Here is a 6,000-nt window from a genome sequence, read left to right on the forward strand (position 1 = left end):
TTTAGCCTGTCTGGTAAGGTCAGCTTACTACTTTAAATTTGATAAGTCTTAAAAGTTTGCCTAGTCTTCTTAATAAAAGGTTTATTAATCAGATGTCGCTAGCGTATCTTGACCTACACTTAGAAATCGATGGTAAAGGAAAACTATTGACCAAACTTTACGACAAACATGATGACTTTTCATTCCAAATTGTCAACTTTCCTTTCATCTGTGGCAACATACCTTCATATCACAACTCTTACGTTATGCCAGAGCTTGCAGAGACTACGCAGACTTTTTGTATCCCGCTAGAATTCTAACAAATAGGCTTCTGGAGCAGGGTTATGTTGCTACAAGATTGAAATCATCACTACAAAAGTTTTATGGCCGTCATCAAGAACTCATGGATCGTTACGGTGTATCCATCTGCACCATGAAAACTGATCTGTTCAGCGTGTCATAGTTTTCCTTTCCTCTTTCGTCTACCCCGGACTTGACTTTTTATGAGCAACTCGACGGGTGTTTCTAGAAAAGCAGAGGATGCTTACCCTACCGGTGCACATGGTCCATGCTCCCAGTTTTAGTGGAGTCCAAGTTGCTCATTTGCTTTTGTTACTTGGTATGCATGATTTGGGTTGCTCTATGTTCTTTGTTGTGTTTGTCTGTTTTCCATGTCTGGTCTTTGTCCCTTGATTACATTCTTTTGATTACCGCTATAACCTTGGTTCTCTTGATTACTCTTGAAACAACACAGCCGTTTTCGTAAGTTATGATGTCACAATACTTTGAACTTTCATGACGTCACAACTTACGACTAATATTACACTTACTTTATAAACTTTTCTTACATGCTAGACAAAAATGTAATGAAGAATACACGTGAACGAAACACAAACAAGCTATTGATATACAGTATACACCACCACAAAACCATGGACGTCACCTGGTTATCCAGCCACATTGTGTCATTTTTCTGTATGATGAGAGCTTTACAGCAAGATACGATACCTCGGGTTTGTTACTGAATAACTATATACAAACAAGCACTATCATTACCACGTTCTCACACAATATCATATCATCAAAGAGAATATAAAACCATCTTATTTACGAAAAATAATAGAAAAACGAATCAGTTTATAAACTAAAACATTGATGATGTGGTAACGAACAATTATCATAGCTTCCCTGGAAAATCCCGGGAATGAAAAGAAAACCAATGTAATTACATAACTAGTGTCATATTGGTTCGCTCATCCACATGATTATAAGCAACACCTTTCTCGGAAACACTGCAGACAAATCAGTCGACCCCTACACAATTCGATATCGATAACAGCAGCTATAGGTAAAAAATATCAGAGTTTTACACAAATGTAAAGTCAAAGTAATTATTCCCTTCCCTATAAAGCAGACTGAGTCTTTATTGATCTTACGCCTACCTAACTCCAGTAGCAAACTGATTCGGAATGCCTGAGTAAAAGACATTCCACAGACAAGTCATCGGAGCAAATGCTTCAGGATTATCGACGACTGCACGGCGAGAAACCAAAACAATTATAGAATATAGGGAGATCGATACTATATCAGATATGTCAGCTAAATGTACTGTAATTAAGCCGTGTCCAGTGTGGTGTTTAGTATGGTGATCTAGAGGATATCAGCTAGGTAATTCAAATATACGGCCATGGGTAAAAACTGTTATTTCTAGAAGTTTGGTTACTCATCAGTCTTCATTTAATATCAAACTTCATTTAATATAAGTATTAATTTATCAATCATATTGGATGAGGACATTGTAAGATATATATTTAATGGAAAGGTTGTATAACTTATTCATATGATATATAGTAGGAGATATATAGAATACCATATAGAATATTTCCGAGTGAATTGCTCTTGATCTTCAAATATTGCACAAAAACCATCAATCGAACATATTTACATAATAGATAAACCTTAGATATCAATACAGTATCCAAATAATCGACTGTGTTGTATATCAATATCATCAAAGATGGTAAGTTGGTGATCATTTGTAATGCAGGCCAGGGTTTTACTCATAACCGTTCTTCAGATTGAAACGATAGATCTTCATCAAGTAACTAGAAATAATGGGAGCAATCTCATAAAGATAATGCCCCCGCTTCAATATATTTAATTAGTTGGACTATCTTTCATTTGCAGACATTAGACAATAATCATATTCTTTCATGCACATTTCCATGTAGTATCTGACCTTCCAATAAAATTCCGCCGAGTTCGCTTGAGTGATATAGGTGTTGTGCGTACAAGGTTTTAAAATGTTAAACCCATAAATTGGGTTACCTTCCTTTGGAGTCCTCCGACAATAATTACATTTCCTCATGCTCATTTCACTCCAAATATCAGGTAAAGAAACAAAAAAGTAGTACCGAAGATTACATAGATCAGTTGTCAAGATTCAAGTATTCAAGTTATATATGTTTTTGTACATGTAGTTTTTAAGTATTTAGTTATAATACATACTACATACAAGAAAAGTTTCTTTGGAAATTGTAATTCCTTCCAGTTGCTTTAATACCCATCCCCGACAAAAAAGCTAAAACAGAAACTAAAACCAAACATAACAAAACGCATCAAAATATCTGTAATTAAATCGTAGATAATTGATATTGAATTAAATTTGATTAAATTACGTACATATGCAGGACAGGCGGCTGTTATTGAATCGAAGTACGAACACATGCGGGGTAGACGCCTGTTATTGAATTAAATTGCCTATGTGTGCGGGGTAGACGCCTTTTATTGAATTAAATTGCCTTCATGTGCAGGACAGACAGCTGTTATTGAATCAAAGTACGAACATGTGCGGGGTAGACGTCTGTTATGAATTAAATTGCCTACATGTGCAGGGTAGACGCCTTTTATTGAATTGAATTGCGTACATATGCAGGGTAGACAGGGGCCATTTCCCAAGAATTCTGGTGGCAAGTAGGGGTAATTTATAAAACCCGTTTAAATGTCACGAAATTGCATTGAAATCTGCAGAAGAAATACCCATCGTTAGTTAAAAAAACAGATAAGGGAAAAGTACAAAAAACAAGCAACAAAACTCGTCAAAAATGCGTTCTCTTAATTGAACACTTTAACACTTTCAGTAGGGAATTTTTGAGTAGCATTTATACAACAATTTTAATGTGTAGTTAATCGTGTTCTTTTACGTCCGTTTTCCTCCTATGGTCAGGAGACTTTATGTGGCTTATTACATCAATATTAATATGTGGTATGCGGAGATTCATCGTAGACGAAAGGTTTTAGATCGAGTAAGATTCCGGTAATTTTGGTCAACACTTTATGATTATAATATGATCACTCATTACTAGTAAGGGCTCATTTTTCACCTATAAATCCTGAGCTTCCCGCATTGGCTAAATATATTGATTCGTGGCTATTGTAGTGCAAACAGCTCCCTTCATATTTATTTAAGCCCCACCATTAACGACCATATATGTTTTGCTAAAACCAGTGATAGAGAGTATATAATTAAGGTACAGTGAGCACATAGTGAATGAATAATTGGTGTACAGTGGACTAAAAATGAGTGACTGATTATCAGTGGGCTCACAATGTGTTTGCGGAGTGTGAACAATTAGCTCAGAGTGAGAGAATAGTTTGTGTACACTTAGTCTACAGTGAGTGAATAGTTGTTGTAGACTGGACTCATAGCGAGTGAGCGATTATCGGTGGGCAAACTTGGCCTACCGTGAGAAAATAGTTGAAGTACGTTTGGTTCAGACTGAGTGAATAGTTGGTATACACTAGACTCATAGCGAGTGACCAATTATCAATGTGCTCCCATTTATTTAGCGAGATCATAGTAATATTTGGTCGTTGGTCGGTAAGCTTATCATGTGAGTGTAAGGTTGGCTCACAGCTGAATGTACTCAGTAAATTACAGCGGATGGAAAGTGTATCTGCATAGGGTATCATCCGCTAAATTTGAAGAAAAGCACACATCACTGTCGTTTTTTGTTCACAAATTAAAAAAAAAAAACAACAATAAACCAAAAAGTGAATAAGTGAACTGAATAAATGAATCTATGCATAGAAACCCGCAAAGTCAGAAAAAAAGATAAAAGACCCACCTCCGACCCCGACAAGTTTTGGTTTCAATTATGATAATATTCACAATTCATGTCACAGTGCTACAAAAAATAATGTTTTAAAACAACATAACACAAGACCAAAATCCAAGTCACTTGTAAATCATTCTAAATGTAAACCACCAAATTATGTTATAGCAATAAGCAATCATTATAGATTAACTCTATTGAATTATGTCATATGAGCACAATCGATTTGTACGTCAACAAAAATCGAAACTTTCTAATTTAGTTTCTGAGCACGAATTGTATCCACTGTATACTTCAGATGAGGAAAGCCTCTGGGACTGTACCACGTGGGCATGATGCTTCTATGTTTCATGTGTGAATGGTTCTTGTGATGGAAGCCAAGTGAATTTTCTCTCATTATTCAGTGCTATTAATTGATTACGAACTTAATTTATTATTAAAACATGAAGTTACGGGTTAATCACTTTAAGAATAACCTATTAATACATAGACCGACATCAAATTAAATATTTAGCATCAAGGCACTTTTGTAGCTTTATTGATATAATAAAAGTCAGACCTAGCCTAGACTATAAAAGTGAATGTTCAAGTGGTTCTGAGGCAAATGCCTGGGAGTCAAGAACTATTCAATAAAACCTTTTTTATGATATACTAATTTATATGCTCAGGCACGTGGGTTATTAAGGCCAATCCAATTGTAATATTTAATCATGTTTTATGGAAACGGAATAATTTATATATGAATATAGATGTCAATCTTCAAACTTTCATGTTATAAACTGTTGCAAAATCGTAAGTTTCGACTTTTATATAAAATGAAGGCGATTTAAGACGTTCCATACTCACATGGTTTACAACATCAAACTGTCTAGTGTCGTAGCAACACCATGCCCATGCTCTATCGTGTGAAATTTTATTCCAATGAACACGTTCTAAAAGCGTATAAAAAAGGGATTCTCACTAAAGCCTAAAGCCAGTTTAAAGACAAGCAATGTCTCACTATTATTGCGGCGCAATATGACCATTATGGCGGATGTTTGGAAAATTACGGATGACAACATGAAAAGACAAATAAAGCTAAAGTTTGATCTTACCTGACTGATAATTTTCCAATATTTACTTTTGGTTATGTAGAAAATATTTTATTTTAACACATAGTACCACTTATTCCGTCTATGGATGGCATGCGTCAGCCATATTGATTTTCACCACCACCGATATGGAATTCAATGATTCTTTTACATCCCAATTATTACTTATTCGAACACAGCGCTAATTCTGGAAAAATAACCAGTTTTTAAGCTAATTGTTTGTGAGTTGGTCTTTAATCAACACACTAAAAGACTTTTGGCACATATGTAACAAAATGCTTCCATGTAACGCATGTCTGTATTTTCTGGGACTATACTTGGTTCATTCGGCATACTAAATGAGCATGTATTGATCGTTCTCCGAGTTGTTGTAAGGTGGATAAAATGCAACAAATTGTATAAATATAACCGATGACTCTGGTCCGACAATCAAATGAATTCAAAATGAACAATGAATAACTATATGTAACGACTAAAGATATTTACAAACCAAGATCTCTTTATGACCAAGATTCATATCTGTGGATGTTCCATCAAACAAAAATCACCCAAGGTAATTTTCTTAGGAAGTAATTTGGTCTGTGTTTCCATTTGGTTAATGTGGAGAACATACACATTTATAGTATACATATTAGTGCAATTTAATACAATCTACAGAATTATGTATTAAGTTTAAGAAAATCATTTTCTGAAGTGAGATGTACACATTGGTCCTAATATAACTATCATCAAATTTATATCAGAAATTAAACCAGAAGTAATTTTAACAGGCAATAATTCACGGATCTTTGAATATTTTTATTAAGCAATTTTTC

At 34.7% G+C, this 6,000-nt stretch overlaps 1 protein-coding gene across 10 annotated transcripts in view; it reads right to left on the reverse strand.

Moving 5' to 3' along the window:
- LOC148624052 (sodium channel protein para-like) overlaps nucleotides 1-5,510 on the reverse strand; it is an 87,532-nt gene extending 82,022 nt beyond the window's left edge. For all 10 annotated transcript variants that reach the window (XM_088566500.1, XM_088566506.1, XM_088566509.1 and 7 more), the window contains exon 1: nucleotides 5,189-5,510. The gene's annotated coding sequence lies outside the window, so the exon portion shown is untranslated. The remainder of the gene's footprint in view (nucleotides 1-5,188) is intronic.
- Nucleotides 5,511-6,000: the final 490 nt, after the last annotated feature.

This window comes from Perna viridis, chromosome 2 (assembly GCF_037379345.1).
Source record: "Perna viridis isolate PV_CMFRI_1.1 ecotype Kerala chromosome 2, ASM3737934v1, whole genome shotgun sequence".
NCBI lineage: Eukaryota > Metazoa > Mollusca > Bivalvia > Mytilida > Mytilidae > Perna > Perna viridis.